This window comes from Cupressus sempervirens, chromosome 6, assembly GCF_028749045.1.
Source record: "Cupressus sempervirens isolate cs-2001-9-10 chromosome 6, ASM2874904v1, whole genome shotgun sequence".
NCBI classification, from domain to species: Eukaryota; Viridiplantae; Streptophyta; class Pinopsida; order Cupressales; family Cupressaceae; genus Cupressus; species Cupressus sempervirens.
This window is the reverse complement of record NC_143123.1, coordinates 29,088,270-29,112,320: the sequence shown is the minus strand read 5'-3', so window position 1 is coordinate 29,112,320 and position 24,051 is coordinate 29,088,270. Positions and strand designations below refer to the sequence as shown.

The following is a 24,051-nucleotide window of genomic DNA, read 5'->3' as shown; positions in this document are numbered from 1 at the left end:
GACATATGTTCTGTTTGACACAGATAATTTGAAGTCAATTTATCATAAACCATTTTTTTTTTTTTTGAATAGAAAGGTATCTCAATAAGCCAGTGCCTTCATATTTTTCAAAAAAAAATTGACCTAATTTACTAATTTTCTCGAGGTGTCAAAGTCGGTTGATGTTCAATCGGTAATGAACCTATAATGAGTTAAACTCATATTTGAAAGTCTTAATGATTAAATTATTTAATAAAATTATAGTCATTGGAAAGCTTGCTCTGAGCAGCACATTTTGAAATTTTTTATTTTACAGTAGGAGATCATTCTCCTGCAATTATGGCATTCAAAAGAGCAAAAAAAAAGAAAAAAGAAAAAAAGGTTAAAATTTTTGTGATTTTGCATGTTCGTGCGAACATGGCGTTCGCGTGAACATGGCGTTCGCGCGAACATGTTTACCATGTTTGCGTGAACGTATGTTCGCGCGAACATACAAATCATGTTTGCGAGAACATACAAATCATGTTTGCGCGAACATATATATCACATATGTTCGCACGAACATACGAAATATGTTCGCGCGAACATGATTAAAAAAAAATTCACGCGAACACAATAAGTGTATTCGCACGAACATATGGTAAACTCAATTTCTCATTTTGCAATTTTTTTCATTTTTGTTCATCCCACTAAAGTGGAACCCATTATTGTGGGTTCACCCATTTAAACTTTATTATTTAAAGATGATGTTTATAGTAAAATACAATGTTAACATTTTATTATGACTTTAACTATTTAATGAAATTAAATTGCCTTTATAACTCGACCTTACTTTCTAAGATCCCAACTTCAAATTTAATAATCAATATAATTTTATCTATAAACTAACTCCAACTTCCATAATTTCTTATAAATAAATGAGTAAATAATAACTATATTTTAAAATATTTTTTTAAAACAAAATACTAAAGTCTATTCATATTGATATTAAAATAAGTACAAAAAAGCCATATAAGCAATATTACCAATTTTTCAAATAGATAGAAGTACAGGAGAATACCTAAAGTGAGAAGAAAGAGATATTTAATATAGAAAAAATACAATTAAAACTATCATCCAAAGGGTAATAGAGGAGGAAAATATATAGAGAGAGGAATAGCATTCAACAATCTTGCAATAGTATTAAATTATCCAAAAATCTTCCAAGGAAGACAAACACAGAAGACCTAAAAAGTTGTGGTATTCAAAATGGACACCAGTGTACAAGAAATGAAAAGAGAAGTTTACTCCACCATGGCATCCCACGGCTACATAGTAGAAACATTTGCCAGAGCCCTTGAGGATGAAGCAGGTCTGATAGTCCTAGAAGAACCTTCACACCAATGAAGAGAATGACATCATCGACCCATAGGAGGGGCACCTAATGTAATGACTATGTTTAATTAAAGAAAATAGTTCACATACTTTCAACTTCAATTCCTTGATCATAGAACGCTCCAAGTCACCTCAATATTTGTAAATAGCCATGTTCAAATACTAAAATTCAAGTGTATACAAAGTAGATTTAGCTACAACATAAACAAAATCATATGGTGACCCTTTTCCAAGATTTTTAATGGGAATGACACTACCCATGATGGTTGAGCTAAATAATAACCATTAGTTCTCCATGGTCTCCTGCAGAACATTGTTAGACAATAACCCATCTCGAATGACCTTTGTTGCAAGGCCCAAAAGATCAACATCAGACTAAACAAAATATATTTTAAAATATTATTTTCATGAATAAGTTTTATATAAATTTTTTGAAATATTCACTTTAGAACTTGTGGTGACCATTGCATTGATTCTATAAGGCCTTGTATGGTAGTTGGAATTGTTGAATGCAACATTCGTCTATATCATCCCCAATTAGAAACACTTATTTATGGCTATTTTGATTTTGTTGGAATAATGTTTGTTTATTCAATGGGAGGAATTTATTGAATGCATACTCTAGAACTTTCTACTTACCTCATGAAGCTTCTTTCTTTCAGTAATATGTAAATTTAAAAATATATAGAAATCTCTAGAATGTTTCCTTTCTTGAAGCTTGTCAAGAAGTCTCTAGAAATATGTATAAGCTCTATAAATAGAGCATTCCTCTCAGTTGTAAATGCATGAAGAAAAATTATAGTGCTTTAATGATAAAGTGTACATATTTGATATGTTCAATCTTGTTTTGCTACTATGTTTTTTTCACTCTATTTTTACTCATGCTATTTTTTTTAATTACATCAACATGGTATCAAATCAAAACCAGATTCTTGGGCTGTGATATGTTTCTTTGTGTGTGAGAAACTCTAATTTTTCAATAGATTTAAATTTTTTCTTCTTTATGTTCCAGTGTGTTTTATTATGGTATGAAGAAGAGTTTAAAGAGCTTCTAATTGGTTGTGTAGACTTTTGCCTAAGGGAATCTAGCACTTTTGTTTACAAAGTGAAGCTTTTAAAGGTCAAGCGATGGTTAAAAATCCTTGCAAGGTCTATAGAAAAGAATTGTTGTTGGTTTGAGTATGAAGAGGTGTCTCCACTAGAGAAGATCAAGCTAACTCTACTAAGAAAATTGATTTGGATTTGGTTCTCACCATGGACTATAGTTAAGCATTTGATCAACTGGAAGGAATCCAAAACAATTTTTGTGTAAAAATGTAGAAGCTTCTAGATTTCCTCAAGGAGAAGGTAGAAAGTTAATCAAGGTTAAAGAAAAGGTAAGTTTAATTTTGAATTTGCAAGATCTTACATAGGCAGAGTAAAATTTTTCTATTACAATGGGAAAACAAGGAAAAAGAGTGTTAACGGAAAATGCAAATTTAATTTCCAAAATAGAGAATTTAGAACAAGAAGTAATAAAGGTGAAGAAAGAAAATATAAGTTTAATTTGTGAAAAGCATTTTTGCACAAAGAATTTACAAAGTTAGCTTTTATATAGATGCAAATGGAGAGATAGAACAACAATTAAAGTCATTTGATATTGTTAAGAAAAGAAATGAAGAATTGGAGAAAGAAATGAGGAAATTAGAAGAAGAGAATGGCTTGTTAAAAGATGAATTAAATCAATCGCTCACTTTGAGGAATATGTGCTTGGAGACAAAATCAGTATGTGAATTTCATGTAGTATAGAAGATTTGGAATCATCACTTGATAATTATGTTTTTAAAGATGATAATGAATGTAAAAAAGAAAAGGACGATGTGTTCATAGATAATACTAGTTGTGATAATAAGAATGTTGTTGGAATATAATGAAGAAAATGGGTTACAAAGGTAAAGGATTGGGAAAACATGAACAAGGAATCATAGAACCTATTCTACCAACAATGAGACCAAAGTATGAAGGAATAGGATATACATAAGATGAAAGAAATGATGGTAATGGTTGAAGAAAAATTGTTCAAAGTAAACAATATATGTAATGTTTAAATTGTAATAGGAAAGGACACATGAAAGACAAGTGTTGGGGATCTACATCCATGTAATATTTGTGGCTTAAAGAGTCATAGTGAAAAGACGTGTTGGAATAGAAATTGTAAAAAATATTTTTGTGGACAAGTGATTAAAAATGGACTTTGGATGGAGCTATGGATCAAGTTGGCAAAAAATTGTATGTATGATCAAACGTTTGTTTAAGTGAAAATGTTCAAGTGAGAACAATAATAAAAATCCTTCAAAGTATGAATTCTCAAGGAGGACTACAAGTGGTTTGAGGAAATTAGAATCATTGTCAAAGAATGAGATTTCATAAAGGAGAAAAACTTAGAGATGATTTCCCCATCAGTGACATGATATTTGTGCTGAGTCTTTGAAGGGTTTGTGGTAATCCAAAACCACTTGCTTGGGTGAAAAAATTAAAGAAAAAGGAAATTTTATTAGTTAGAAAATCCCAAATGGTTATGGGTGAACTCGTAAAAAACCCAAAGTATAATGACAAGAGGAACAAAATGATAGTGATAAGGGGAACCAAAATCTTATGTTGTAAATGGGTACCTAAGAAGGCCTAATAGAGGGACCCATGTCCTATTTGATTAATTTCTCCCACATATAGATCCATTAGTGGTAGAAATTAAGGGAGGGTGTTGGAATAATGTTTATTTATTCAGTAGTAGGAATGCATTTAATACATACTCCAGAACTTTCTACTTACCTCATGAAGCTTCTTTCTTTGAGCAATATGTAAATTTAAAAATATACAGAAATCTCTAGAATGTTTCCTTTCGTGAAGCTTCTCAAGAAGTCTCTAGAAATATGTATAAACTCTATAAATAGAGCATTCCTCTTAGCTATAAATGCATGAAGTAAAATTATAGTGCTTTACTAATAAAGTTTTCATATTTGATATGTTCAATATTGTTTTGTTGCTCATTTTTTTAGCTCTGTTTTAACTCTTTATGCTACTACTTTTAATTAGTTCAACAAATTTGTTTCCTATATTTCCATTTCTTTCTTTCTTTCTATTTAGCACATAAATTATAGAAATAAGTTAAAATTATAAAAATAAATTATTTGTTTTCCCTTACTACTTTCATTGTATCACATTTTGTTTATTCTTCTCTTTTTAAGTTGCAATGCTTCCCATTTGCTCTTGTAATTTGTATTTATTTATAGTGCAAGTTGTGAGCTTTTATTATATGTCTACAATTGTATTTGAATTTGCATTTAAGGTTTGTCCAAAATGATATCAAATTCATTCGCAACTATTATGGACATGATTTAGGGTAAATTATTTTAGATCATTTCATTTCATGACTGATGGAGTGGTGAAATCTTAGAGTGAATGCATATCTATAGTTTTTGTCTATTGTTATTTGTAGATTAAGTTTTTATTTTGTCATGGAAGTGATTTCATATGAATTTCTTACAATTGTTTGAGGCTATTTTGGAGTGTTGTGAAGCCACATCAAATATGTGTGCCTTAACAATAGGGAGGAAAAAAATACGATATACAATGAGTAAAACATGAAAACACTGATGATAGAGGTAATAACAAAAAATTTTAGCATACTCGCTATTGTTTTCATTTGATAAAAATGAATCTGGGTACTCATGATCTTCTTTTTCATATGGAGTGTGAGATTTCATTTAGTTTCAATTTTTTTTTTTTGGAAGAAAGAAGAGCACAAATGGAAAGCTTTGGATGAAAAGAGCATGAATAGAAAGCTTCCATGAACAAAAGAAGAATATTGTGCTTATTACCATGTCATTTCCATTCAAAAAATCTTCAACCGATGTCATTTATTTGACATTAGTGTTTCCATTAGCATAATATCTTCTAAAATTTATTGTGGACAAAATTATGAAATAAGTTATTGATTATATTTTATTTGTATCCATAATCTTTGTTCTAATTTGAGAGGAAGAATGACTTTTTTATTATATTTAATGTGAATTTTGAGTTTTTATATTCAATTATTATTATTTTTAATTATTTTTTAGTTTTTTAAAATAGTCTAAATCAAATTAAAAATCATATCAACTTTAGATTTGCTTGGTCTTTTTTACATTTATGAATTAAAAAAGAGAAAATTTATTAATCTTAAGATAAAAGAAAGATTGTTTCTATGATCTATAAATTGGAAACATTGTAAAAAAATAATTGTTACTAAAATCAATAAATTGGAAATATTGTAAAGAAAAATTCTTCCTAAAATTTGTATATTAATTTGATAATAAAATAACTTATTATAATGATTTAATAGATAAAATTTTGACTTTTGATAAAATAAAATCTTTCAAAAGAATTGAAACGTACATATATTATTTGAGTCAAACAAATATGAAGCTGAAAATAAATTAGTAGAACCAAAATTACATACAATTTTCTACACCTCATTTATTTTTATTAAAAATGTAATAAAAAATAAAAGAATTTGAATAAAAAAATATGTTTTTCAATTTCAATTAAACTATTACATTATTAATAATACTATTTATATTACTCCTATTGGCTAATGTTGCATGTACATAAATGTGCAACTGCTAGTTTATGTTTGGTTGTAATAATTAAATTAGGAATTTGAATATGTTTTTTTTATTCATAATAATTTAGATCTCATAATATTTTAAATTATTTTTTTATATTTATAAAAAAAATTTGTAATTTTTTTTTTAAACCAAATTATTTTATGTATCCTATTTCATTTTTTAATTGACTTTAGATATATCACAACCATTGAAATTCATTGAAATTAAATCATTTTTTAAACCATATTCAATATTGTTTAAAAATACTTAAATTGTAAGTGTGACTTTTAACTATATATGTTTATTTTGAAAGAATTCAAAAGTTAATATTTTAAATTATAACTTATATCATTTTCTAATATTTTGATTACATTTGAATAAATTTATTATAAATAATATTGTTAAACGGTTAAAATATAAGTATAAATTTGAATAAAATATCAAAACTAATATCATTTTATTTTTTAAATATAGTAAAGAAAAAAAATACAAATAACACAAGGCCACTAATATTATATTTCAACATATTTTTAATTAGAAGACTAGAGACAAGATTTATTTGTAAAGATAATTTTATGGAAGTTTATAAAAGATTTGAAATATGATATTAGTATTTTTTTTCGTTTTATAAAAATCCTTCTACAAATTCCATCTATGAGTTTTTGTGCATATGTTCACAAAAAAAAGTGATATTAAAAGGAAAACTAGACATCATAAAATGTAAATTTCAGACTTCTGAGTCTTGCAACCCTTGCACTCTAGTCCTTCATCACACACTATACTTGTCTTTTGTGCATCACTAGCCCAACCAAAGAATCCACATCCATTAATTCTTAGTATAATAATTAATTATTCATTATGCTAAATTTTGTGATAATTAATTGTGAAACTTTTAATGCAATGCAAACAAATGAAAGAAATAACACTTGGATATATAGGTATCAATGTATTGTACAAAAACATGGCCCTGGACTAGAGAAAGATGACAATGAGTAGGAATATTGTTTCTCATAATGTATTGTATAGAAACATGGCTCTAGACTAGTGAAAGATGACGATAAGAAGGAACATGGTTGAAAATTGTAGGGTAATTATGTAAACAAAAATATACTTAGTATCAACAAATCTATAAATGTAAAATAACTCTATATGGGTCTTTCATCGTAGTTGAACCCACATAGACAACCATAAGAATCACCAAACATGTTGACAAAACAAATTGATTCATTCATCTTTAACAACCATAAAAATGATTAAAAAGTCACACATCATTCATTGCTTCAAACCCCATACAAGTATCAAGATATACATAAAAAATGTTTTTTAATTTATATTTTAGAACAAAATGTAATTTTCCAACTAGGATTAAGCTTGAGATCTATAGTCTTCCCACATCCTCTACGATATTTCATCTCAAAAGTTTCCCCAATCGTCTCTATCTCCCCAAGTCTTCCCATATGTCTCAAGTATTGGTATATTTATCCCCTCACTCTTGCCCTCTTTGATTTCAACTTTAGAAGGAATTTTAGACATCCTCTATCATAATGAAGTTGTGCAAGATACAACATGCTAAGACAAGTTTAATTTGTGTCATGATTTGATAAGATGTTGCATGCCTCAAGATAGGAAAATGTTACTTCAGAATACCAAATGTATGCTCTATTGCATTTAGAATAGAGGAGTGTTTATGATTAAATAAATCTCATGGAGATTTAATCAATCTTTTCCTACAAAACTTCTTTAGATGGTAGTGCACGTACATTAATAGGGGGTGAGAAATCTAGGTACATTTGGATATCCTACATCAACCAAATAAAATTTACTTGCATAAATGCACAAATAAATATTGTTATAACCTTGACATGTCTGTCATAAACTTCCCTACATAAACATTTGCAAGACAATTCCACATATCAGGAGGAACAACCAGTGGATCTGATCTCGATAGAGAAGAAGCAAGAACACAACTATCTATTGCAAACCCTTCCCAACTCACAAGAATGTATTGGAACTTATAATCAAATGAACACACACCCATAAAATTTTGTAACAAGTTTTCTTTTCTAGCATGATATTTATTTTGTATGTCCACATGAATAGTAACTGGTATATGGGTTCCATCTATAGCTCCAATACGATCTTATATATTACAAACTTGTATTCAAATTTCTATTAGTACAATTTATAGACAAGATAACAAATGTTTCAATAAGAGAGTTACCTTGAAGTGGGAATCAAAATGACCCTTCCCAAGAATTTTAGGAGTTGTGTTTGGGGCAGTGGGAAACATATAGTAGCATGGAGAGCTACGATAGCCCTTAAGACTTTGTGGAAGTATCTGCTAACTATCTCTCCTGAGTGACCAAAAACATAAGAAATCTTATGATTCCTCAAATTGTGCCCAAGGGTATGGAGGAACATCACTAGTTGTTCTTCTAACATGATGTTGCAAGAATCTCCAATACTTCATTTCTATCTAAGAATAGTGGATAGACAAAATAAGTTTGTTCTAGTCATGTGAAGTTGGTCATGGCAATTAGTGTCATTTGAATGAATAAGAGTCCTATAAAATTTGATTTCATCTCTTCTATGTTTACGCCTCTCTTCTACCTTCTTGTGTAGATATTGCAATGGATATTAAAAGGGTGACAAGAGAAACTACAACATAAAGCATTATTCTATCCCTCCTTGAAATGATACAGTGAATTCTTGGATGATTAGCAAGATCCATCAATGACCTATAGACAAATAAGAAGAAAAGTCAAGGAAAGTAGAATCTAAAACAAAAATCAGTTCCACAAAATGAGTGTGAAAATAAATCATTTGTCATAAATTTAAAAGCTCAAACAACATTTTTATCGATTGAGCATTAGAATGGCCATGTCTTACCAAGAACAAAGTTTCCATGTCAAATAGTGAGTTTGAAAAAAATGACAAATGAAGCAGCCACAGTTATAGCAAATCTAAAATGCTATCAATACCACAATATGAAGCTGGTCAAATGCTACCAACTATAATGCTCTACTGGATAGGGCACTAAGCTTCAACAACAATCTACATCTATAGTAGGACCAAGTAAATGTATACTTCTATAGATCGACAAACTATTAAATTGGTTATATAATAATAAACTAAATATATATTGTATATCATACATCACAGATTTAGCATTTTAAACAATTTATTTGTTGGAAGAATAGTATTTTGTGATGTTGAATACAAATTTATGTGAATAGGGTATTCAAGACTGGCAAGGGCTACCTGCAGGAGTAAAGTTTGATCCAACCGATCAAGATTTGTTGGAGCGTTTGGAAGCCAATTCGAAGAAGTTTGGCTCTAAACCCCATCCTTTGATAGATGAATTCATATCCACTCTTCAAGGAAAAGATGGAATTTTCTATACACACCTAGAAGAACTTCCTCGTACTAGCTAATTTGCAAAACTGATTGACTACATATCATGATAACAGTGTTAAAGGACTTCGTTTCTTCTTTTATATAAGATTTAAAAAAAAATTGTCTACGTAGACAAGAGATGGCCTTAATAGGCGTTTCTTCCATCACCCTTCAAAGGCCTACACTACAGGCAGTCGAAAGAGAAGAAAAATCCATCCATGTTGAATGTGACTTGCAAGGAGGGGAAACAAGATGGCACAATACCGAGCAAAACCAGGCCGATAATGGTTAATGGAAAATAAAAAGCTTGCAAGAAGATTCTACTCTTGCACACCAACTTTGGAAAGCATAGTAAGCGAGAGAAAATAAAGCAGGTAATACATCAATACCACTTGGATGTATAGGAAGAGGAGAAAGAAGGCAAGTTTGCTGTTTCCAAGGTGTTTTATCAAACACAACCAAGACAATGTAATTGGGAAAGGAATACAGATGAGAACATGATTGAAAGAAATAAAAGCCAAGAACTAGTTTGGCGGATGTGTGTAGCTAATCCTAGTGGAGCGTCAATGACATTATCATCTCTAGTATATAATGGTGATGATACCCAACAACATGAAACATTTCTTTTACAAAAAAGGAAATCATTCCGTTACAAAGGGAATATTGATTGATGTACTTAAAGTCTGTTAGCTAAGCTACAAGACATCATTTTTTCTTCTAGACCATGAAATGAGAAGATGCGAACAAATGCACCCAAGGATAACTCTCAGACCACAATATTTCAAATGCATACAAAATTTCAAGTACAAAACCGCTCACCCTAAACAGACGTAGAAAATCCTTGCCAACTGTGGAAATATGTATGGGGCAAGTAGTGAAGATGTACCTATGATGTGTATGAAAAGAGGACAGGAGGTGGACATACCTGTAAAATTGCAGATATGGTGACACGAGAGAAGTCCTGAAAGAAATCTACCACAAATCCATTAGATGCACAAAATAAAACCCACAAAATTAGAAAAGGGATTCGCTTCTTAATAAGCATATATTGATACTTGATCTGCAAACCACCGTGAAGTTTCCTACCAGGCAAAATGCTATCTGGAGAATGGTATCTTCTCTGTTCTACTCTGCGAATGGAGGAAATGTTCTGCGAATTGAGCGGAAAAAATAAAATGCTCTACGAATTAAGTGGAAAAATAAAATACAAATGGGTGGAAAACTCACGGAAACTTACTAACTCAGCAAGGAATAAAATTGGGTTTATTAAAAGGTGGAATAAGAAAAAGTTATTCTTATTCCACCTTTTTTGGGGAAGCCCACTATGCCTATTTTGGGGTAAAATGAGAAAATGAGGATTTTAATTCTAATTTTACTTTTTTCAAACCATTGTTAAATTCATGAATGCGAGTATACAACTTTTCATATTCTGCCCCAATTCCAACAACTAAATGGAACCTAAAAGCTTAAATTCATGAATGCGAGTATACAACTTTTCGTATTCTGCCCCAATTCCAACAACTAAATGGAACCTAAAAGCATAGTTTCATGAAACTTTAAAATTATAAAATTTTCCTCCAAAAAAAACACTTGATATAGAAAAAATAATAAATACCCACCACTACCCATATTAAGATCCACTTATAAAGAATGTGAAATAAATAATAAACATATTCTCACATTTTTATTCTCTTATAACATATCTCATTTATAGAATATGTTTTGAGTTAAGAATTTTCCTTCTAACTTTATATAGTGATTATTTTATTAATAATTAATAATATATTAATTTTTAATATATAAATAAATTAATAAGTATTTTCTTCTTTATGGTTAAAAAACTACATCGGTCTTTTAATGGTATTTACGAGGTAATATTTAAGTTAGAATAAGTGTAATTACTGATGAAATAATTTGAAGTTATTATTAAAAATTATATACTATCTTTTATCTTTTTTAGAAACTCTAGTTATTTAGATTGTCTATTAAATTGTGATTAATTTTATTTATTTCAATCAATTACATTTCAATATTTTTATTCTGAAATTCTTTTTTTAAGTTTTCTAAAGATTTTTAATTTCTAAGATCTATAAAATTATTTTACTTCAATTTTATTGGCTCATACCTTTGAGGTCTTATAAGGCAGATTTCCAGGAAGCATATCCATATTATGAGGCAATATTTTCGGTAAGAATACATGAAAATATGAAATAGATCAAACATATTTTAACAAATTTTCAAAATATTAATACTTTAAATGCTAACAATTCAATGATTAATTTTTAAAATTATAAATTGAATATAAGAATTTTTAACAAAAATATTAAAATTATTATTAAACTATAGTATACATTAACATATCAGATCAATAATTATAATTATTACGTTTAATGTACTACTCTATCTAATTAATCTATTATTTAATTAATCTATTATCTAATTAAACTATTATAACTTGATGACAAATACAAGCCACTATGTGGCACTTGTTTATAATTGTGTCTTTGTGCAAGATGATAGATGAATTCTTCATGAGTTTATCACATTCTTCAAATAATTTTAGTAGCAATTAGAAAGCTAGAATGTTGTTATATGTATCAATTTTACCATCAATATAAACTATTATTAATTACCACTTCAAATTCAATTATTTTATGGATAAACTTTTTGAGGAAATATTATGTAAAGACTTTGTGATGCTTTTAATATTTGTAGATGTCATGTCACTATTGTCAACTACTAATGGTTGTCTCTCTCTCTCTCTAAATAAATGTATATGATGACACAATCACTTTATTAGTTTTCAATATCTTAAATAATTTTGGAACATTGATTATTAACCTATAATGTTCTCTATGTGTCCTTCTCACCCTCATGCTAACAAATAAGACTAAAATTGACAATGTGTTAATTTCTTTAAATTCTATATGCAATTTTTTTTTAAATTAAATTTTAATAATCACCAATGATTCAACCAAACTATTGACTATAGAAATATTTAAATTTATTTTCACACATATTTTATACTTTAAAATTTTGTCATTTTTATTATTAATAATTCTCATAAATTATTGTGTAAATGATTTATTTTGATTTTAAATATTAACAAGTGCTACATAATTAATTTTAATTTTAATTTTGCATAGAAATATAAATATTATCATTATTGCAAGTTTTAAATATCTTAATATTTTAATTTTTATAAATTTAAATAATTATAAATAAGAAATAATTTTTATAATTAAAATAATATAATGTAAAATTATATTGGTAAGTTGGTTAATTATTTTTAATATTTTAATAATAATTGTAAAAATTAATAAAATTGATATATTATGATTATGTTAATAATTATTGATTATAAATTGGAAACAAGTGTCACATAGTGGGTTAATTGTGTTTATTTTGATTTTATGGCATATTAGTTGTTATTTTGTTGTATATTTTTAATAAATTTAATTTAGTGGAATGTATAGTAGAAAATTATTGTAGAAAGTAAAGAATTCATAATTAATAAATTGTTTAAAATTTTGAATTTTATGTTTATATATTTGTTTATAAGAGATTGAACATTATGTTATATAAATTTTTAAAATTTTTGTTAAATGTAATTAATGTCATAGGCATTCTACAATGACAGGAAGGGTGGATTATGGTGTGAGCATGTTAATGTTAACAATTACCTTTTAAACTTAAATTTGAGAACCATTTGCACATCAAAAGTTCAATATTTATTATAAACATAATATACTTTTTAAAAAATCAATAAACACCACATAAAAAATAAAAATAAAGATATGACTTGATAAAATTATAAGTTTTGAAGATATAAATAATATTTTTTTAGAAATCAAAATACAAAACTTAGTTCAATCCCTAAAAAATAAATATAGATACAATAAAATATAAATATTTTTGGGTATAATAAATTAAATTTTAAATATTTTATAATTGATATCTATTGAAATTTTTTTACATATATTTATTTAAGATGTTAGAAGTTGTAATCTTTCCTTGGTGTGTTTATAAACCAAGGTTAGACCTCCTTTCTTTATTGTTATAATATATTAGGATATAAGCCAAGGTATCCTAATATATTTCTTTTTTGTCTTTTTTTCACTACATCTTATTTTGTCCTCTAGTGGAATATGTGAGGACAAATATTTATTGTAATTTGTAATTTAGATTATTCCTCCTTAAGAGGAATCTCACACTTGGCCTCACACACTTATGAATGGTGGCATTCATAGACATGGGAGTTACATTCTAACTCCTCTCTCTCATCTCTATTTAAGAGATGACCCTCCTCTCTCATTTCTAATGAGGTTTCTTCCTCTTCTCAATTATTGTATGAGTGATTGCTCTCTCTCTCTCTCTCTCTCTCTCTCTCTCTTCCTAGGCTTTTCATGCCTCATTCATAATGTCACAAGGAGTTTTCTTTGCTTTCCCCTTTCCAAATATCTTGTCTCATGGTGTTGGATCTTGAAGCTTTCTCTCTCCTATCTTATGGTAATATCCTTTCATGCATTAACTCTCTTAGATTCTTTCTTGGTCTTGCTTTTTTATATATTTCTTTTTCCATTTCTAACATGGTATCAGAGCTGTTTAATCTTTGTTTTTAGTGTTTGCATGAAGGTACGATTCAAAGGAGACTCTTGAGAGAGATTTCTCTAATTTCTTTTTTTTAATCTTCTTAAGTTGGAAGAAATTGGAGTTTTTTTTGGATTTGGCTGGCTTACCGCCAAACCCGATTAACTCCTGTTTGCTCTAATTTGTGTAGGAGTAGCATTTATAATTTTTATTTTAATAGTATTTTTTAGTATTTTTTTTTTAATATTTAAAATTAAAATTTATTATTTCTCTAATATTTTTTTTGTAGGGAAGACTTCATAACTCTAAGTTTGATTATTATTATTTTTTTAATTGTACTTTCACTATTTCTCTATTTGGTAAAATCTATCTCATATATATATATATATATATATATTGTAATTAATTAATTTAAAATCTTCTCTTATCTTCATCTTTTGTTTTTCTTTAAATCTTTAAATAGAAATAGCCTGTATTTCTATTCCTTTCAATGAACATTTTTTTAGACATTTCCTTTTTCAAGGCTGAGTAAAGTGTAGCTGCCAAATTTTTCGAGGTTGAGTGACAACTTTTTAACATTTCCTTTTTATTTCCTTTTTTTTTTTTTAAGGCAACCTACATATTAGGGTTTAAGCAGATAAATATTATGGTTCTCTTTATGTTTTCCCTTCCAAAAAGTCCTACATCTAGCATTGTAGTAAAGTCCTGCCATCTTCTAAAATAATATTGGCAGAAGGTCGGTGGCATTTGCTGCCTGCATGGGCTTCGAAATCTGTTAGAGAATATACTTTTGTACAACATGCACACAGAATCCCCTCATGGTTACCCAGCCCTCTTTTTGTGAATTTAAATAATGTACTTTCTACTTTTCTGCCACCACCTGATTTGCTATCATCCAGGATAGAACGGAATTGGCATTATGCTTATCCTTTCCTGGAGAAGAATCTTTTGATTCTCTAGGGGCAGAAAGAAGTACCTACATTCAGGAACCGTTGGTTGATTTGCACTTTCTTTTCATTCCCAATGAATCTTCAGAACCAAGTTTCTATTTTTTTTCTGCTGGAGACTAAAGAACCTTGGATGACATTTCTTAGGCGTGTTCCTTTTGTACTTATGTTTCTTGCTATGGGTTGATCTAGATGTTTGGGTAGAAGATCGCATGCCTATGTCCTATGAGACGGTCCTGGGATGGTCCTTTAAAGATATTATCCTTCTCCCTTGCTGCAATGGGGTTATTGTGATCATCCACAGTGAAATTTTGTAGGGTAAAACACAACAAGGATAACTAAGATTGCGATTGTGAAACCCTTGCGAAAACCCTGCTGCAAGGGAAAAATGGTTGGTTTGTTGTTGCTTACAGCACTCTTACTATTCTCACCGATGATTTCTTTGGCATTTTCACTAGAGAGCCCAACAGATCAGTGACTTCTTGTTCTTCTAGACGATCTCGCGATAAAATCTTCACATTCCTTATTCTTCAAATCCCTATCAGATCGAGGCTATCAACTCGACTTCAAGCTCGTGCTCGATCCCAAGCTCGCATTGAAGAGATACAAAGAATATTTATACGATGGTCTAATTCTCTTCGCTCCCTCCATTGACGGGCTGGGAGGTGCCCTTGATATGCCTGCGATTTTGGATTTTGTGGATTCAGGTCATGCCTTCGTTTTTTTTTACAAGTTTTTTTGAAATAGTAAACTTATTGCAGGTGTTTCTTTTGGCTAGCTATGATTTCGTTTGGATTCGTCAATCTACTATAACGTATTCGCACCATTACTATTCCTGAAATCTATTATTTTAGTAACGTTTTCTTGTCTTTTCTTGCAAGATTCTTTTTTCTTTTTTGAGCTCTCGACAGAGGCATCATTTGCTTTTATCATTGCCTTTTGTCAACCTATTTTTGGCATGTAATCATTCATTGTCAGACAGCTCAATATGCTATTGCAAACACAAGTTCAATATTTTACTTCAAATCTCTCTTACTCCTTTATTGCGATTCTTTTCAATATAAGTTTAAACTAATTAAATCTCTTCCATTGAAAAGAATCTAAAATTATGTGGTTTTAAGCTCAAAAAGGGAGAAGTTTAAGGATAATTTTGAGAAGTTTTCTTAGAATTAAATATTAAAACTAATCAAAGTTTTATTATTTTTTAACATAAAATGTTAAGAGTTTTTTTAAATAAATAAATAAATATCCTCATTTATAATTCCTTTCTTGCCATAATCTAGGAGGATTCTTGTCTTTGTTGGTGGGCCCATCCTTAATATCTTCTCACTTGTGTTCACCCTGCATGGAGATTTTAACTAATATCTAATAATTTATGCTTATTGCTCTTCCAAATACTTCTTTTTATCTCAATTTATTCAAGTTTATGAGTAATCTTACACTATTTCCTTCATTATTTAATGATTTGATTTAATTGATCTATCTGCACATAGTTGCAGTTTTATGCTTTTATAGCATCGTTCCATGCCCATGTTGGCACTTTATGGTTTTATACCATTGATTTACATGATTTATATGATTTTTTTTTTTGTAAGTTGCATTGGGAGCCAATTTTTTCAAGGTTAACTATGTGGACCCGACAGTTTTAAACTGACTCATAATTGCCTTATCTGGCCCATGGAGTATCCCTCAAACCTATAATTGGTGTGCACTTACTTCAACGGAGTTTCCCTCCATTTGTTCCACGTTGTTCCTCAATGCGAGGATGATATTTTATGGGGATTTCCCATTCTAAACTCCTTGTCTCCTTGGTGTATGCTCCTAGTTGTGATTTATTCATGGTATGACTTCCTACACCTTGCTCATTTTTTAATGTATAAGTGACGAGGCTACCATATCTTGGAGCACTCCAATATTGGAGACTCTATTTGAGAAAGTTGTTTTGACCCATGTTGATCTTTTTCCTCGTGGCAATGATGTTGCTTGTCCATGATGGATTTATTATTTGAAGGCAATATGTTGTTACTCCTCATAAATCTTTCCTTTGGTCCACTTCAGCTATAATTCTTGGAAAAACTGTACCTTGAATTATTTGGTGCTTGAGGCACATGTTCTACTTATTTATTTTTGTCTCTCTTATATTTCTCTGATAAATATACAATGTGATAATGTTCTGCATACTTTATTGCCTAGATCATGGGTCATGTAGGTGATGGAGTCGCGACCCATTCACTTGTAGTGGGATGACTCATTAATGGACTATCTATATCCATGTGATTGACGCAATGTTGATGTAGGTTTCATTAGTTGGCCTTGTTTGTGGTCATTTGTGCATTAGTATGTTCCTTTCATGAGAGATTTATTGCATCTATTATGATCATTTTGAGCTTATGACTTATTTTAGATATCATGTTAACTCCATTGCATGTTGGTGAACACATTCATTTATCCTCATCTATCTTAGTTCCTCCTTGATTAAATTATTATAACTTCATTTTTTTTACTATCTTGACCATTCAATGTAACTCTACTTGTGGATAGTTGTCTTGTTTTTTGTTCTCTATTTTTTTCTAGGTGATCCATCAAGGAACCTTCTTGTTTTTTCACATACGGAGATGTGTTTATGCTTCCACTTGATCACATTCAAAGGACTCATGTACTTCTCTTGGATCTGCAAATGTACCATATGGCTTGAAGACAATCAAATTACTTCATATTGAAGATTAAGTTGCAGATTTTTGTAAATTATGGGTTTAATACCCCTTGTTATAATTTCCCCAAGTAAAGATTAAAGGGGGGTGTTAGAAGTTGTAATCTTTCCTTGGTGTTTTTATAAACCAAGGTTAGACCTCCTTTCTTTATTGTTATAATATATTAGGATATAAGCCAAGGTATCCTAATATATTTCTTTTTTGTCTTTTTTCCACTACATCTTATTTTGTCCTCTAGTGGAATATGTAAGGACAAATATTTATTGTAATTTGTAATTTAGATTATTCCTCCTTAAGAGGAATCTCACACTTGGCCTCACACACTTATGAATGGTGGCATTCATAGACATGGGAGTTATATTCTAACTCCTCTCTCTCATCTCTATTTAAGAGATGACCCTCCTCTCTCATTTCTAATTAGGTTTCTTCCTCTTCTCAATTATTGTATGAGTGATTGCTCTCTCTCTCTCTCTCTCTCTCTCTCTCTCTCTCTCTCTCTCTCCCCTTAGGCTTTTCATGCCTCATTCATAATGTCACAAGGGGTTTTCTTTGCTTTACCCTTTCCAAATATCTTGTCTCATGGTGTTGGATCTTGAAGCTTTCTCTCTCCTATCTTATGGTAATATCCTTTCATGCATTAACTCTCTTAGATTCTTTCCTGGTCTTGCTTGTTTACATATTTCTTTTTCCATTTCTAATAGATGTCTATACTAGTATACTCTAACAATGGTATTATAATATTTAATAAGTATATTGAATAGGATATCAGATGAATTAGAAAAAAGGAAAAAATTTAATTTAAATTTAAAAATAAAAAATACACCTTGTCTCTTAATCTAAAAATCTAAAGGACATTTTTTAAATTATTTTTGTGACTTCATATTTATTTTTTCAACTATTTTCATATAATGGATATAATGTGTTTGCAAAATAAAATATAAATATAATTATCTTTAACCCTTCCAAAAAAGGACCCACACCAAAAGAATTTACAATATGTATATTGCATATGACAAATTCAACAATTTAAATATTATTCATAAATTTTTTCAATAACTAATATTCATATGTCAATTAAATATATTGGAAAATGTATAATTGTAACTTTACATTTCCAATATAAGTTTTATAATTATATATTGCATGAATAATATTATATATAATATGATAAATATATTGAATTTCTAATAGTTAGTATAAAATTAAGAATTCTAATTTGAAATAGTACTATTGATTTGTAAATGATGACATATTTGATAATGGCAATTAACATTTCTTAAAAACTAATTTTTAAGCCAATAAGATAATTTTAAATCAATTTTCTCAATCTAGAAATTAACCAATATGCATATATACTATAGAAAATATTTATTATTTAATAATATTTAAAAATAACTAATTATAATTAGTTGAAGTAAGAAATTTTAATGAAAACTTCACTTTTCTAATTTGACCTAACTCCAAGACACTTTTATAATTCAAAAGATTTGAAATTTCACCCACTCATAATTAAGTATAAAAAATGAATGAACAAAAATAATATTATAATATGCAATTTACGAGAACCTTCACACTAGAACTGACTTTGGCCATTACATTGATTTTTCAAATACATAAATTTGGTTAAACTTTTTAAATATAAATTCATCTTCCATTGAAAAGGAAAACACAATGAATATGCACCATTTCTGAATGTAGGGGTGTCTTATAAATAATTGGTAGTAATATACATTCTTTGTAGAAAATTACAAACACAAATTGATGGTGTGTTATTCACCACACATCCATATCACAATTGTGCATGTAAATTGAAATACCAAATTAAGGATGTATACATCAATAGCATGAAAACCAATAAACATTCACACATATGACACAAAATATGATTACCGAAAAACCCTCCAATGAGAAGGTAAAAATGGGGTGGGGATGACACTTACAAATCTACACTACTGCAGTTGTAAATTATATTTAGTGAAGGTTACAATGTTTGATCATGAAACATGATCTACCCTGTGAAAGGTTTTCCCTATTAAAGGCTTACAAGATTATTAGATCTTACCCTTTTAAAGGATTTCAACACTCTATTAGAAGTGTGCCTGGTAAAAGGACTTTAACTTACAATGAAGTAAGCATCTTGTTAAAGGATTTATCACAACCTAAGAGATTTGGTTGATTCGCTTGTTAGAATGTCTCAGCAATGATCCTACAGTTAGCACTCTATTGCTAGATAATAGATCACCTCTTTGCATGTATTCTTGATCCTCCTTTGATCAAATGTATCTCTTTTTTCCTCTAACTTATTTCCTCTATTCTCCTCTAACTGATTCTGCAATGTATCTCAATTTACAACACCTTTGCCACCATGAATGCTCTATTTGCATGTGTAAACTTCTCTCTTTTCTCATCTCCTTCTTCTTTCTATATCAGGGTTTACCCTCCTTATGAAGATCTTTGTGACTCAGGGTTAGGTATGAATCAACAATTATGATTAACCCATTTTTCCACTTAATCTTTTTCTTTTTTAGATTGGTTTCATGTACTACATAGCGATTCACAATTAAGATTCATTCATGTATCATATAGAATCTCAAAACAATCCTTAAATAGGCTCCAAAATAGTTTACATAGTAGTTTGTGCCATTACAAACAATTATGTCAAAACTATATTACTTAGCACTTGAAGTCCCTGGTGCTCGACATCAATTGTAACTTCAATGTTATAACTTGGCATCTGAACGACTCAGCATCCATTGATTACTCACCATTTGAATCACTTGACACTAAATATTTACTCTACACTAATGATTTACTTGGCACATACTAAGTATCTCACTTAGCATGCACTATCTTACATGTTATGCTCAACATGCATTACTTGTTCGGCATGAACTAAGTTATAACTTTTAAATGGCATAAGTGTATAGACACTCATATGTCAAAACCAATCCGAGATTAACACTTGGCTAGGAAAAAAAAGTGCATGGTTTGAAACATTATTTTTTTGTCACATTTAGAAGTATGTAGTGTGTAAATTTATAGAGGCATCTAATAACATGGTATGACTTTGTTTGATGGATATTTATTTTTGTATGAATTTTCCTAAGGTAATAATGCAATGCCAAGATCTAGAAGCACAAGAGAGAGAAAAGATGATCAAATGATAATAGATCAAGATGTCCAATATTCAAATACAAAGAATGTAGAAGTGCCTCAATATATAGGACATAAAGATGAGGATTCATTCAAAGAGATAAGAATGCAACTAAGCAGATGTGCACCAAGAGTGAATTATCCTCCATTGTGCATGAAAGTACATGAAACAATGAGAGGGTAAGAATACAAAGTTGTATCACATAAAGAGAGGTGTGAGACAACATGTGCTGAAATATAGTGCTAATGCCAAGGTGCCTACATGACAACTAATATAAAAATTCATTAACCTAAGTAATCCTAATTAAATTGTAAATAGTAAATACTTATTTACAGAAACAACCCCCTTCAAGTGAAGCTTAGGGGAATGCACTTAAGCTTACAAAAGCTAAATGATAATGCAAGATGGATCCCTGCTACTTGGTCATGTAAGATACCATGTACAAAGTACAAGTGCAAAATATATGTAATGCAATCTCTCATAAAGTGCAAAAAGAGGGAAAATCAAGCATGGGAAAAACCTTCCCCCAAAAAGAGAGATAAAAAATAAGCAAGATGCATGAATGGATGGAGTAATCAAGACCCCCCTATTATGGCATAAATTATTCACATACAATGTAGAATCTTTCCATAGGAAGAAAATAAGGAGAAATGAAATCCCCCCATAGTGAATGATTTCTTGCAAGTAAGGCAAGTGCTTGAAGACTAAAGGTGGTCTAATGTCTACAAACCAAGTTTTTCCCCTTAGGAAGAAGATATACCAAATACATTTGCAAGAAGGCTTCCCATTATGGATAGGAAGAAGGAAGAGGAATCAAAATGAAGTATGTTGTATCTGAAGTATGATAATGTGTCTCCATGTCCTTGATTGATGAAGATGCTATGAACCAATTAGGATCAAAGCCAAAATAATAAGTTGACCAAAAAGGAACCAACGCTAATTGCACCATGTAAGAATCTAATTCAAACTCCAAAGACAAGAATATCTCCTCAAAAGAAGTAGGATGAGAAACAAAGTAGCCCCCCCTCAACATAGAAGCTACACCCATCATAAATGCTCCTAGAAAAATGTAGAAGCTACATCATAAAAATCGAACAATGGTCCTCCCTTTAGAAAGGAACGGTGTCATAGGTGTATCAAAGAATCCTCCCTAATAAGTAGGAAGAACCCTCAAAATATATGATGTCTTAGGAAATTGAAAATGAGTCTCCAAAAAATAAGTATGATAAGCCATACAATATGAAATCTCAAGTGAAGTTTGAGACTCATGAAATCCAATCTCCAAAGACTCACATGTCTTCTCTAAACTAAAAGAGACCTCCTCCAAATTTTGTTAGAAAGTAACCACAATCATGTCAAACTTGAAAGAATGATCAAGTGGAGAATTATGAGGGCCAAAGTGTTCCCTTGCAACAAATAAAGAAGGATCATCATCAACTAAGAGAAGACAAATGACATCAATAGTGCCTCACAAATCCTCAATGTAAGACTCCATAAATAAACCTACAATATCTGTCAAGAAGTCATCCCAAGGCATTGTAATTGGAAGACAAGGAATGTCCTATTGCATTGAATTAGAATTAGAATCATCATCATCATCATCATCCTCTTCTTCTTCCACATTAGAATATGATTCCAATCATGTAGAATTCTAATATATTTTTTCATCAAAGGGAATATTATCTACATTGTCAACTAGAAGGAGACAATCTAAACATGGATCATCTGGGAACAAAGAAATATGTGGATCTCCAAAATGCTCCCAATATTTTATCCAAATTTCATGTGGGCAATTGAATATACATGATCTTGGGGGCAAAAAGGCATCGAATAGATATTTACTCATGGTTCTACTAAGTATAATTTTTAGATATTTGTTCTTATCTTGGCAAACATATTCACTCCATTATCCTTTTGGCCTAGAATGAGTCTGTAGAGATGATGCAAATTTTTAATCCAACTATAATGTGTGATGATACCCTTTTCCCATAATGGATAATTATTCCTAGTGAAAGGTAAGACACTAGAATGAAATGATAGCTTCATGACTATATCAATAATGCACTCCCAAAATGTGGTGAATGAATGAAACCCCCCCTAAAGAGATTATTTTGGCACTTTATATGTAGTACAAGTACAATTGCCACTTTCTCAATTTGGTCAAAGTGGACTTCCGATTTTGATTAGTACAATAAGAAGAAAGCTATAGTAGATTCTATACAATTAGGACTCAAGATATTTAAAGGATCAACAAATTACAAGTACCCAATAGGCCAAAATAGAATAAATGTTGAAAGTGAAGTTTTCATCCATATAACCCTATCTTAGGATAGTATATATGGATTTTTCTTTAAAAATTATGCACATAACAAAATGACACCTGAAAATGTTTCTACATGAGCCAAGATGAAGGTTGTGAAGCTGAAAAATTGGGGATAGAACAAGTACACTCGCCAAAATCTCCAAATTATGGAAACTCTCTCCACCAAAGTTGGAAAATAATAGCACCACTAGAAAACTTGAAAAGTTTAGACCAATTTTTTTTTAAAATTGCAATGAATTTGGGTATGACCAAGTTATGGTTAGGCAAAGTTGGACTGGCAAATGGAAAATGCAAACCGTGAGAGGTCTAATTGCACAAGTGAGTGATGATGTTAATGATGACTAGGAAATGTGTTGACTCGACCTGTTATGTCAGGAAAAGGGATGAGAATGGCTGTGTGGGTGCTGGAAGTGTGAGCCCCACACTTCAATGTTGATACCACAACTTTGCCATCTGAGAATATAAGTCAACCTTGACTATTTAACACTTTTAGTATTAGAATGAAGTTTAATATGTGATGTTTAAGTGGTCCGAAGAATTTATAACCTTGTCACCCAATACAAGTAATAAAATCTGAGTCTATATCATAAAATCTGAGTCTGATATAGCACTCGTCGACGATCATATAGGAAACAGTTCGTTGTAGGGTGTCACAAGCTCAACACAATCTCGTTGGGGCACAATATCACCACGGGATTACCAGTTGGGATCGCTGTCGTGCTCGAACTTAGAGGATGTGGAGTCATGGATCAAAAATATTTGAGAAAAATATTGATGTTGCACAACACTAACTATGAATGTCTACGTGGATCGCTGATGTTTCAACCAGCTAGGTTTGGAAGGAGGGCCTGCGTGTGATCGGAGTGTTGTCTCTGCCAATTCAGATGGACGAAGACTGCTTATGCAGTGTCGGGGGGCTGTAGAGAGGATCTCCAAGTGCTTTCAGATCTGA

At 30.1% G+C, this 24,051-nt stretch overlaps 1 pseudogene; it reads left to right on the top strand.

Annotated features, from left to right (window-relative positions):
• The first annotated feature begins 413 nt into the window (after positions 1–413).
• Positions 414–24,051, top strand: LOC149550933 (NAC domain-containing protein 75-like; annotated as a pseudogene).